The sequence below is a fragment of the Ascaphus truei genome, chromosome 3 (genome assembly GCF_040206685.1).
Source record: "Ascaphus truei isolate aAscTru1 chromosome 3, aAscTru1.hap1, whole genome shotgun sequence".
Classification (NCBI taxonomy): Eukaryota; Metazoa; Chordata; class Amphibia; order Anura; family Ascaphidae; genus Ascaphus; species Ascaphus truei.
The window spans coordinates 192,406,195-192,419,126 of NC_134485.1; positions in this window are offsets into that span (position 1 = coordinate 192,406,195).

Below are 12,932 nucleotides of genomic sequence, written 5' to 3' on the forward strand. Positions count from 1 at the left end.
ATTATTATTGGGGGTTTGGAAAGGGGCGGGGGCGGACGGTGGAGGGAAGGATGCAGGTGCGGGAGGCGGGGCAGTAAGAGATGGACATAAAACTGCATCCGTGCATTCATTTTCTTGCATCATCAGAGCGAGTGCTTTCTTTTTCCCTTTGTCTTTTAGTTCCTTCGCTTGTGACCGGGCAAACCCTTTAGCTACTAATATAGCGTCTTGCAATGTTCCACCAATACAATCTGGGCGTATTGACATAATTTTGTCTTTCAGCTGTTCATTTAGTCCATCTATAAAAGCCTTTGTCAGGATCATACGGTGAGCCTTGGCTTGAGTGGCGAAGCCAAGATCTTCGAACAGTATTCTGATTCTGGAGCCGTACTGTTCCACTGATTCATCCGTTTGCTGTGTGATCTCTTGGAGAGAGCCCTGTAACTCTGTGAGTGCTTCCTGGGCCCAGAGCTTGAGTTGCTGACAATAAGTGAGTCCCGAGGAGTATGTATCAATAGGTTGTGACTGGCTTTGGTCGAATGCCGAGGCCATTAGTGGCAGGAAACTGTCTGTGCATTTAATCTCCGTGAGAGATTGTAGATCCTGCCAGGTGCACCCGTAGGTTTTCTGTATCTGGCACATTCGTCTGTAGAACGGCATAGGTTGTTTCTCCGGGTCAGGTAGACCAGACACCAGAGTGGAAACTTGTGTAGGGGTGAACGTAACATACTGAAGACCAACCTTGGGTGTGTTATGTGTGTCATTATTGGTTTGGCCTTCTGCCGTGGGCTCCGTTTTTATAGCTGATATCCCTTGGGTATGATAAATCTGGGAACCGGGAAGTGGGGGCACGACCGAGGGCACTATATCTGAGAGTGTGCCCTTGGATTGCAAAGCTGACCGAAGGAGTGGCATTCTATCGGGATCATCAGTGACTATTCTGATCTCTGAGAGTGTAGTAGGTTGGGTGGCCACAAATTCGAATATGGTAGATATGATAGTATTTACCGCAGGTTTGAGTGGGTATCCATATAACCCCGTGGATACCAAAGGAAAAGCAACAGAGGAGATTCCGCGCTCAACACAGGCCTGGTCTGACAAATGAATAAGGGTATTCCAGACGACGGATTTTAATTGAGATTCGCATACTTCGGCAGAATCAGGGTTATACCGGGGACCTACGGCATGTATTATAAGGGCTATAGGCAAGTTACCGGGGCCAGTGACAGCAATTTGTCCCGGGGGTACTTGGCCTGTGCGTGAAATGATTAGGTTGCAATCCCGCTGCATGGAGGGGCCTGCGGCGAGGGAGATACTCCGGGCCAGTCCACCCCCGTGTTGGAGTTGGGAGTTAGCAGGGTTAACTATTACATCTACCACCGCTGTGGTTATGTCCCCAGTTCCTACAGTGACGATAACTTGCTTGCCCTGTCGTGTGACAAACGGTTTGGATAGTGCCGGAAGCCACTGTTCCGGTGCCCGGGGAAGTGTGTCAGAAAGAGGTGGTCTGGTAGGAACTACTGGCGTGGGATTGATTATGAGCGGCGGAGCCCTGGGCGTAGAGGTGGGTGGTGAATTAGGGCCTGGATATAAAGAGTCGTCAAAGTCCGCTACATTTGATGTTTCGGACTCCGACCTACTATCAGGTCGTACTGCCTGTCGCCGTTGTTGACGCGCAGCGACGGCTTCTGGGTAAGTGAGAAATTCTTGAAGCGAGGGAAAAAGTACTTGTAGTGCAGACATAGCGTCATGCGTTTCACTGACCATCGGGCCTTGCGTTCCAGCAGGCTTAGGGCCTTGCGTGTCACGAGGTCCTTTTCCTGTATCCGGGCCTTGGTAGAAGGAACCGGAAGGGGTGAGGATAGGGTATAGAGGGGCGGGAGGGGGCGTCGGGGCGGGAGCGGAAGGGGCGGACTTCTCGGATGAGATGGACGGTGGGCTGGGGCGGGGCACACCACAATTATAACAGAAGTCCCGCCAGGCGGGGTTTTGCATACCACAATTGTGACAGACCCACCCCTTTGAACTAGGGCGAGCGCCATCTTGGTATGGCGGCGGACAATGGGTTTCCTCGGTTTTTACAGGCTTCATATATCCATATAGGGGATCAGTATTTTCTGCTCCACCCTCCCCCCGTACTTCTTCATAACCTTCATCACACAATTTTCCCGCTACCCGGAGATGAGCCTGTGCTACCTCTAAAAGACCCTTGTCTTCCAGCGCTCCCCGTGATTCTGTTATCATTGTAGACCATATGCTGGGTTGTAATCTTCCTGTAGGCGGGACTCCAGCCAGTTTATATAGCTTAGTAGCATGTTTGGTATATTTCTTTCCTTCTCGAGTGCGGACTAAATCTAGTGCTGTCTGTGCCCCTGTGGGCAACACATGTTTTTTCTTAAATAAGTGCAACATCTCTGAATTCTCTGTTCGTCCCACTAATATATCGTGGCCGGTCCTGTGTCACCGTCTCGAGGGAACCACTAATTGGGTTACCGCCCTCAGACGCTGGGTCCCTGACCCCAGACACCCGGTACCGGAGACAGAGTACTATCTCTACGTCTCGAGGGAACCACTTTTTCAGGTTACCGCCCTCAGAGCATCAGTGCCTGTCCTGTTCCCTCACCTCGGCTGACAGCCTGCACTCTCATTCAGGGATTTTGCAATTACTGGTCAGAAAATCAATCAGACAACCCGCAGTCTATTTCCCATTAATACCCACTCGATCACCTAAATTCCCAACACTAATGCACTAATACACCTACATATACGACCTCCAGTCAGTCGACAAAAATCCCACTCCACTTCGGGCTCCCACTTGCGGCACTGACTAGCATATATAACATGTAAACATTCGTACAATTTAGCAACTTATAGGTGACCACAAGCAACTGAAGAGTATGATATTTTTAACAGTTCTAAACAGAGCGCGACTCTAAAGATCACACCGTTGTATCACATCAACGTGAGTGAAAGACCTAAACAGATTATACTACCTAGGCAGCAACCCACCGACTTGTCATAGGCAAGATAACACACAAATTGTATGCAAGAGCTTACCTTGACAGTGAGGGTGATCAGTCCTCGGTTCGGTGTGTCACGGTCTCTGCAGCAAAATCAGCGACAGGTCAGTCTCTCGTGGTGAGCCGGAGTCACGCTCCCCCCCTTTCACGTTGGGCGCCAAATAATGAGGTCGTGAATCTCACTATATCAGGGTCTCTCTCTCTTCAGTCACTTGCTCCAAATTCAATCATGCATGCGCTAGCTCACTAAGAAAGACTCTGACACAAGGTTCAGCTTCAATCTCAGTACATGCGTTATCCCCGGGGGCAACACAGGAACTTCTGCTTTATTATTCAGCTCACATAGTTTATATAGCATAGCAATGGGGCGAGGCAGGGGTTGGGCTTAAGCCTTTAATATCTTGATCCGGGACACTCTTTCGTCTCTCATTGGTGTACATTCCTTCGTGCATGGGTGCGTGATCAGCTCGTGCTGATAAGCCTGTTGTTTGTACATCTTTCATCAGCCGGATGTCTTCATTACAGGATTATCTCAGGGTGTGTTCCCGGATACAGGCGCCATCTTTACTGTACAATATCTGTTTGCATTGCTGAGTTGGATAACTCTCGGAATAATGGATAAACATATATTCATATAATATTTTCTACCCTCACAAGGTTATACAGCATATGGTATGTGTTCGATAGGAACCAGGGCTACATTTGGAGGCGCTGCTGAGATCTTAGACCTGGAGTGCCCCCCCGAGCCAAAAATACCGCCATGGCCCTTCCCTCACGTCAGGAAATACGCGACTGGGCACGACAAATGCGCAAGCCCACCCGCCGGGCAGTGGCTGTGACCCGAGTACCCATGGCCCTACCCTTAGAGACATTGCAAACGGCCCTACGACAACTACCAGGTTTAGCCAAAGCCCGCCTGGTAGATGTACTCATAGATCAAGATGCTAAGTGGAACACCTTGCTAGTAGATTGTCGGCGAGATCTAGTAGTCCTCGAGCCTGCCGCCCCTCAATATCTGCCGCTTCCAAACTCTCCGTCCGGTGGCAGCCCCTTGGTCTATCCCCTTCGGGACCCCCCTGTGGGGGAACTAGGTGACGACGACCCTACGCTCCCCTTTGCTCATTACCCCGCGAGCGAGGCGGGTAGCTGCCCATCAGACTGTAGCTACCCTGGGTCTAGCGCATCCGAAGAAGCGGGGGTGTACAGTGACATGCTGCAGAAACTCAATGACAAGATAGACCAGTTAACCACTCCCTCAAGCTTTCCACCGTTGGTAGAAGCACTTACCCTAGCCACGCATTCTCAAAGTTACCGGAAATTAAAGGCCTTCTCGGGGACTCTACCTGTGCCCACAGGAGAGGATGGGATAGATCCTTGGGAGGAACATACTAGGGGAGTAATGGAAGAATGGTCTTGTACGATGTAGTGAAACGCCAACGGCTCATGGAGTGCTTGAGACCCCCGGCATCCACTTTGATCAGCATCCACCGAGAGCAGTATCCCGACCTGACCGCTCTTATGATGATCGAGTTTCTCGTCGAGGCCTATAGCGAGGATGATGGGGCCTTGTGGGCTAAGTACTATGCCAGGGTTTCCCAAACTTTTTTTTCCGTGACCCGGTTACTTTTGAACTTCTCCTTCGTGACCCACTAAAATTTTTATCGCCTATACTGGGCTATAGGGCCTGCACAGACACACGCACAGACACACATACAGCCACTGATACACACACACAGCCACTGATACACACACACAGCCACTGATACACACACACACAGCCACTGATACACACGTAGCCACTGACACACGCAGCCACTGACACACGCAGCCACTGACACACGCAGCCACTGACACACGCAGCCACTGACACACGCAGCCACTGACACACGCAGCCACTGACACACACACACTGATACACACACAGCCACTGATAAACACACACACGCAGCCACTGACACACACACACGCAGCCACACAGACACTGCTACACACACACACACACACACACACACACTAATACACACACACACACACAGACACTGCTACACACACAGACACTGCTACACACACACACAGACACTGATACACACACACACAGACACTGATACACACAGACACTGATACACAGACACTGATACACAGACACACACACTGATATATACACACACACACACACACACAGCCACTGATACACACACACTCTGATACACACACACAGACACTGATACAGATACACACACACAGCCCCTGATACACACACACACACTCGCTCTCCCCTATACGCACACAGACACAAACAGTGAATTACAGGCAATGACGGATGTGAGTGACTGGAGTGGGGGGGTAGGGACTGGGTATGTGGGTGGAGGGGGGTCCTAGGTGGGTGGGAGGGGGGGGGACTGGGTGGGTGGGGGGGGGGTACTGGGTGGGAGGGGGGAGGGGGGACTGGGGGGGGGGGACTGGGACTGGGGGGGACTGGGACTGGGTGGGTGGGAGGGGGGACTGGGACTGGGTGGGAGGGGGGAGGGGGGACTGGGACGGTGGGAGGGGGGACTGGGACTGGGTAGGTGGGAGGGGGGACTGGGACTGGGTGGGAGGGGGGACTGGGTGGGTGGGAGGGGGGACTGGGACTGGGTGGGACTGGGGACTGGGGACTGGGTGGGACTGGGGACTGGGTGGGTGGGGGGAGGGGGGACTGGGTGGGTGGGGGGAGGGGGGACTGGGTGGGGGGAGGGGGGACTGGGTGGGTGGGGGGAGGGGGGACTGGGTGGGGGGAGGGGGGACTGGGTGGGTGGGGGGAGGTGGGACTGGGTGGGGGGGGAGGGGAGGGGGAGGGGGGACTGGTTGGGGGTTATGGGGGACTGGGAGGGGGGACTGGGAGGGGGGACTGGGAGGGGGGACTGGGACACGTGGGTGGGAGGCAGTGACTGGGTGGGTGTGTGGGAGACGTTGGGTGAGTGACTGGGTGGGTGGGAGACAGTGGGTCGGTGGGTGACAGTGACAGTGACAGTGACTGGGTGGGTGACAGTGACTTTGACAGTGACTGGGTGGGTGGGTGACAGTGACTGGGTGGGTGGGTGACAGTGACTGGGTGGGTGACAGTGACAGTGACTGGGTGGGTGACAGTGACTTTGACAGTGACTGGGTGGGTGGGTGACATTGACTGGGTGGGTGGGTGACAGTGACTGGGTGGGTGACAGTGACTGGGTGGGTGGGTGACAGTGACTGGGTGGGTGGGTGACAGTGACTGGGTGGGTGGGTGGGTGGGTGACAGTGACTGGGTGGGTGACAGTGACTGGGTGGGTAACAGTGACTGGGTGGGTGACAGTGACTGGGTGGGTGACAGTGACTGGGTGGGTGACAGTGACTGGGTGACAGTGACTGGGTGGGTGACAGTGACTGGGTGGGTGACAGTGACTGGGTGGGTGACAGTGACTGGGTGGGTGGGTGACAGTGACTGGGTGGGTGACAGTGACTGGGTGGGTGACAGTGACTGGGTGGGTGGGTGACAGTGACTGGGTGGGTGACAGTGACTGGGTGGGTGACAGTGACTGGGTGGGTGACAGTGACTGGGTGGGTGGGTGACAGTGACTGGGTGACAGTGACTGGGTGGGTGGGTGACAGTGACTGGGTGGGTGACAGTGACGGGGTGGGTGGGGTGACTTACCTTGCCGCCGGACGCTTTCCCCTGCTGCCCCCGATATACCCTGCTGCCCGGGACGGGAGGTGGGCTTGGGGGCACGGGAGGTGGGCTCGGGAGGGGGTGGCATGGGAGGTGAGCTCGGGAGGGGGTGCCACGGGAGGTGAGCTCGGGAGGGGGTGGCACGGGAGGTGGGCTCGGGAGGGGGTGCCCCGGGAGGTGGGCTCGGGAGGGGGTGCCCCGGGAGGTGGGCTCGGGAGGGGGTGCCACGGGAGGTGAGCTCTGGAAGCGGGTCACGGGAGGAAGCAGGCCACAGAGGAGCTGGTACTTCCTCCTCCGTCCCACGTTGGGAGTGGGGGGGAGGAAGGGAGCGGGCCCTGCTTGCCCTGCGCATGCGCGTGGGACCGCGGGGGGAATCACTGCTATTTTTTTTAACTCGAGCGGGGGGGGGGGGGGCTGGGAGGAGACACCGCGCGGCCAGCCTCGCTGCGACCCGGCAATTGTGGTGCCATGGCCCGGTGCTGGGTCGCGACCCACCATTTGGGAAACGCTGTACTATGCCATTAACAAAAATGAGGGAGAAGATTTGTCTGCCTATATCCACCGCGTGCAAATCTCCCTGGGACCCCTGCTGCATCATAAATACTTGACCACCTCCCAGATGGACGAATACCTCCGCAAACAATACCTACGGGGGTCCAGTCCTACTCACCCTATTGCAAACATGATTCGCGATAATCTCACTCGAGGACCTCCCCCCTCGTTTATCAAACTGTTGCAGCAAGTCAAAGAGCACGAAACGCATCTCATGCTGCACTCTCCACAGAAGTCTAAAGCAGCCAGCAGCACTAAACCCAAAGGGAGTGCTGAGAAGAAGGAGGAACCGCCGGACAGATCAGGCCCGGAGAGGCCAAAATATCCGGCCGAACCTCGCCTCCGTATGACCGCCGAACCACACCCCGAGATATGTCCTGCTATAAATGCGGGAAGAAGGGGCATATCTCCTACGATTGTCGGATGGGGGAGTCGTGCCACCGGAGTCCGTCGCCCAAGAAATTCACGCCCCAGGCCATGATATGCGGTGTATACGCGACCATCCCCGAAGCCCCTGTTTCCACCCAAAGTGGCGATGAAACCGAAGAGGAAAGTAACTGCCTGGGGCCAGTAGCGCTGATCCGGGTACTAGTAGACGGTATCGACTCCTCCGCCCTGCTGGACACGGGATCTCAAGTAACCATCATATATCGCGGATTCTATGATCGACCCCTCCTGAAGCGTCCTCTGAAGACAGCAGGGCATATCAAAGTAAGAGGGCTGAGCAATGACGATTACCCCATTGATGGCATAGTGACCGTAGACCTGGAGATACAACAGCTCAACACGGGGAAGTCTCATCCCATGAAGGTGGACGCCTTGGTGTGTCCAGAACCCAAAGGGACACCTAAGTATCCAATCATCCTAGGTACGAATGAGGACATTGTGCAAGCCATCATCCGGGCCTATCTACACGAAACTAACGAACTGCCCATGTCCAGTCTACAGCTACAACTTGTCCAAGTGGATCCAGATTCCCCTCCGGCCCCCGCGGAGGACCACAGACTGCTGTTCTGCGGCCGGGCAGGGCTGACACGGCTCTTACCGGGAGAAACGCAGAGGGTACACGCCTGGTGGTCATATGCTAAACGAGTAGACGAGGAGAGGCTCTTTTCTCTAGAAAGCACACCCGAAGAAGATGTCCGCCGAGGATATCGTCTAGTACCGGAATTTAGGGATTGGCCGACCGCCATTCCCCGGCGAATTTATGTGATGGTACAGAATCTTTCGCCATTCCCCATGGCCATGGACTCGGGACAGGGGATAGGGAGGATTTATCCCGTCAGCTCGGTGGATGAGGCCGTACAAGTAAAAGCTGCCCGAGTGGAAGATCCCGGATTGCCGTTAGACTTCGACTTTGGCACGTCCGGGCTGTCGGATACCTGGAAGGAGCGGTTGCGAGTACAGCTGGAAGAGAGATGACCAGTATTCTCTACAGGGGAGATGGATGTGGGGTGTAGCCGACACGCCCAACACACCATTCGGATGACTGATACCAAGCCCTTCAGGGAACGTTCCCGTAGGCTCGCTCCTAGGGACATAGAAGATGTACGAGTGGCCCTCCATGAGATGGAAGAAGCCGGAATCGTTACAGAATCACGAAGCTCTTACGCCTCACCCATAATGGTAGTACGAAAGAAGAATGGGACGGTGAGGTTATGTGTAGACTACAGGACCCTCAACAATCGAACCGTACCAGACCAGTACAATCATCCCTGCATAGAAGACATTTTGGACGCTCTACATGGAAGAAAATGGTTCAGTGTACTGGACCTCCAGTCCAGGTACTACCAGGTGCCTATGAGTCATGAGGACCAAGAGAAAACGGCGTTCATTTGCCCATTGGGGTTCTACCAATTCACCCGTATGCCCAAGGCATATGTGGTGCCCCCGCCACCTTCCAACGGCTAATGGAGAAAACTTTAGGGGACCTGAACCCCCGAGAATGCCTCGTGTATTTGGATGACATCATAGTCTTCTGGAAGACCCTGGAGGAACACGAGGCTCGACTCCTGAAGGTACTTGACCGATTAGCTCAAGAAGGACTCAAGCTCTCCTTAGATAAATGCCGGTTCTGCCGGACGTCGGTGACTTACGTGGGGCACATAGTGTCCAAATAGAAGCTGTCGTCAATTGGCCCCGACATGACAACGTGGGGGAGTTGCGATCGTTCCTGGGGTTCTGCGGATACTTTTGCAGGTTTGTGGAGGGGTATTCCCGACGGGCCAAAGCCCTCAACGGCCTCCTCAAAATATATCTGGAAGACACCGGCCGGAAGGCTATGCCCGCCCGACAACCCTTCGGGGACAAATGGACGACAGAGTGTGAACAAGCCTTCAAGGTCCTAAAACAGAGTTTAACCGCGGCCCCCGTGTTGGCCTATGCAAACCCCGAACAACCATATATATTACATGTGGATGCTAGCCTGAGTGGACTAGGGGCGGTGTTACATCAAAAATACCCCGAGGGACTACGGCCCGTAGCTTATATCAGCCGCAGCCTTACCGTCAGTGAACAAAACTATCCCGTGCACAAACTGGAGTTCTTGGCCCTCAAGGGGGCCATTGTCGACAAGCTTCACGATTACTTGTACGGTGTGTCGTTCGAGGTGCGGACAGACAACAATCCACTTACCTATATTATGACCTCAGCCAAACTCAACGCGGCCGGCCATCGCTGGTTGGCTGCCCTGTTCAATTACAATTTCACCCTGAAATATAAGCCCGGTCCCTTGAACATTGGAGCTGACGCCCTGTCTAGGCGACCACGGCTGGCCACTACCCTTGATGAAGACCAATGGGAAGAAATTCCGGGACCCAGAATGAGAGCGCTATGTTGTATCGCGGCCATAGTCAATCATCAAGTGGCATTCTCCGAGTTAAGGGTGGCTGACTCTTTAGGATGCGCATCCAACGCTATCCCGGAGGCTTATCGGGACCCCAGTGGCATGCACGTTACTCCCGACAAGATCATAGCCTGGAAAGATATGGTACGCTACCATGAGCAAGACCCGGTCGCAGGGGCCATTTGCTATGCTATCCGGCAAAATCGCCCGGCCCTCCTCAGACAGGCTCCGGGGGATGTAGGAGGTATACTAATGCGGGAAGCTGACAAGTTCGAACTACGAGACAATCTACTGTACAGAGTGGTAGAGTATCATAACCACCCGAATAGGAGACAACTAGTACTGCCCAAATGACTACAGTACTTGGTACTGAGGGCTCCACACGATGAACATGGTCATTTGGGGGTTGACAAGACTTTTGGCCTAGTGAGAGATCGATTCTTCTGGCCCAAAATGAGAGAAGCAGTAGAGCATCACTGTCGACGGTGTGTGCTGTGTATTCAGCGGAAGACATTGCCCACCCGGGCCGCCCCAATGGGCAACTTAAAAAGCACCGGGCCTATGGACTTAGTGTGTATGGACTTCCTATGCATTGAACCGGACAGCCGTGGCATAGGCAATGTGCTGGTCATCACGGATCATTACACCCGCTACGCCCAGGCCTTTCCGACCAAAGATCAAAAAGCCATCACGGTGGCCAAGGTGCTCTGGGAAAAGTATTTTGTGCATTATGGGCTTCCGCAACGACTTCATTCCGATCAGGGAAGAGACTTTGAAAGCAACTTGATAAAAGAACTGCTGAAAATCTTGCACATCACTAAGTCCCGAACTACCCCCTACCACCCCGAAGAGGATGCATTGCCGGAACGGTTCAACCGTACGTTACTGGACATGCTAGGCACATTAACGGGGGTCGAAAAGACTGAATGGAGTCGACACGTGGAAACACTAGTGCATGCCTACAATTGCACACGACATGACTCCACGGGATTCTCCCCGTACTTCCTCATGTTTGGGCGAGAAGCAAGACTGCCGGTGGATATACGGTTGAGAGTCTCCACCGATGGATGCATAATACTAGTCATTTCCGATATGTACAGCGATTGCAAGAGAATCTGCAACAACATACAACTACAACTACAACTACATACAAGCTGAGAAATCTACCGAAAAACTGAACGCCAGGAATAAACGGCGATACGATCATAAAGTTAAACACAGAGACATTAAACCAGGCGACGCAGTACTCCTCCGTAACCTGGGAGTGCCGGGAAAACATAAATTGGCTGACCGATGGAGGGAGGGAGTGTACGAAGTAGCCTCACAAATGCCCGGCCTTCCGGTCTACCGCATTAAGGACTCGGAGGGTCGGGTGAAGACATGGCACCGAAATCATTTGCTCCCTATTCCCCGAGTGGAAGAGGGGGATTTGGAGTGGCCTGCATCCTCGTTGGATGGGGAGGGGACATTGGGAGACGACACGCTAGGGAACTCAACCTTTCAGAAAGATCCACAAGAGGGAACCTCTCAAAGGGGCCCTCAACAGAGTGCACCTCCCGCCGGAGCTACGGGTAAAGGGCGCGGGGAGCATTCACCCCAGGGGTTGGCTCCGGAAAATTCGTCACTGGACCCACTGAGCCCGTGCTTTGTACCAAGTCAGGATAATTTAGAGACTGTAAGCCCCTCAAGGGAAGAACTCGAGATTCAAGACCAAGCCAAGATAGTCACTCTCCCAAAGGAGTGACCGAGCAACAGTTAAGGCGAAGCCAAAGGAACGGGCAACCTCCCATGAGGATGGCCTATGATCAGTTTGGGGCACCCCACTATGAGGCTCAGCAGTGGGCCCGCAGCCGCGTGAAATCAGTGATTGTGATGTTTAGCGAAATGTACAATCTGATTTAGAAGAGAGAAATGTCGTTGTTATGCAATTTTTCATTATATAAATGTTGTACCAGTTTAAAGGTATAAGTATAAAGGTCCAAGTGGGGCCGTTGGAATCCACAGGGAGGAGGATGTAGCCATGACCCCGTTTTCTTCCCCAATTGTTGTGTGGGGTGGGATATGTCGCACCTAGGGAACGCTCCAATAACGGAGGTTCCGCGTTAAGGGAGCCGCCATGTTTAGGGTGGCGCCGGCGCAGACCTGTTCCGGCAGGAGGTTGCGCATGCACAGAGCAGGATAACAAAGCCCGCGAAGGAGGAGAGCTCGGGGAGGAGGGGAGTTAGGGGACTACAGGTCGCAGCAGCCCCCGTGGTCCCCCGTGACACGGCAGAACCAATCAGGTACGAGAATAGGGAGGAAAAGGAAGTGGTGGGGCGCACGAAGAGTCAGAGCTAGCTGTCGGAGGAAGGAGAAGGAGCTCCGTTGTAGGGAGGCAGGCCGCCCCTACCTAGGCCGCATGCCCCAGACCCAGTTAGACCCTGAGCCCCAGTAGAGTGCAGTGGAGCTAGGGACTGGCCATAGTCAGGTTCCGGATCCCCTTCTGTGATACGATTGCTACCGGGACAGTTCTAAATCAGCGGCAGGCCTGGGACCAGGCCACGCAACTAAGTCGCAGCGTGTCTGGGTGGGATCGCCCCGGACACCTACGGGTAACGTCATCTACGCCCACGCCGATCCTTTGTGAAGATAGTTGCAGAACCGGGTACAGGAGTGCCCGGCAGGTAAACGTCAAGTGCACCAATGGTACCATTTTCACTCCGGGACACGGTGGCTGCGCAGTCACACACTTATACATCCACTGACTCACTTGGGGGTGGGGGAACATATTCCATGCGGGAACTGGACAAGGGGTGGGATCACCCGGTGAAGGGAAAGGGAGAGTGAGTGTTCAGTGGACACTGGTAGTAGTGTC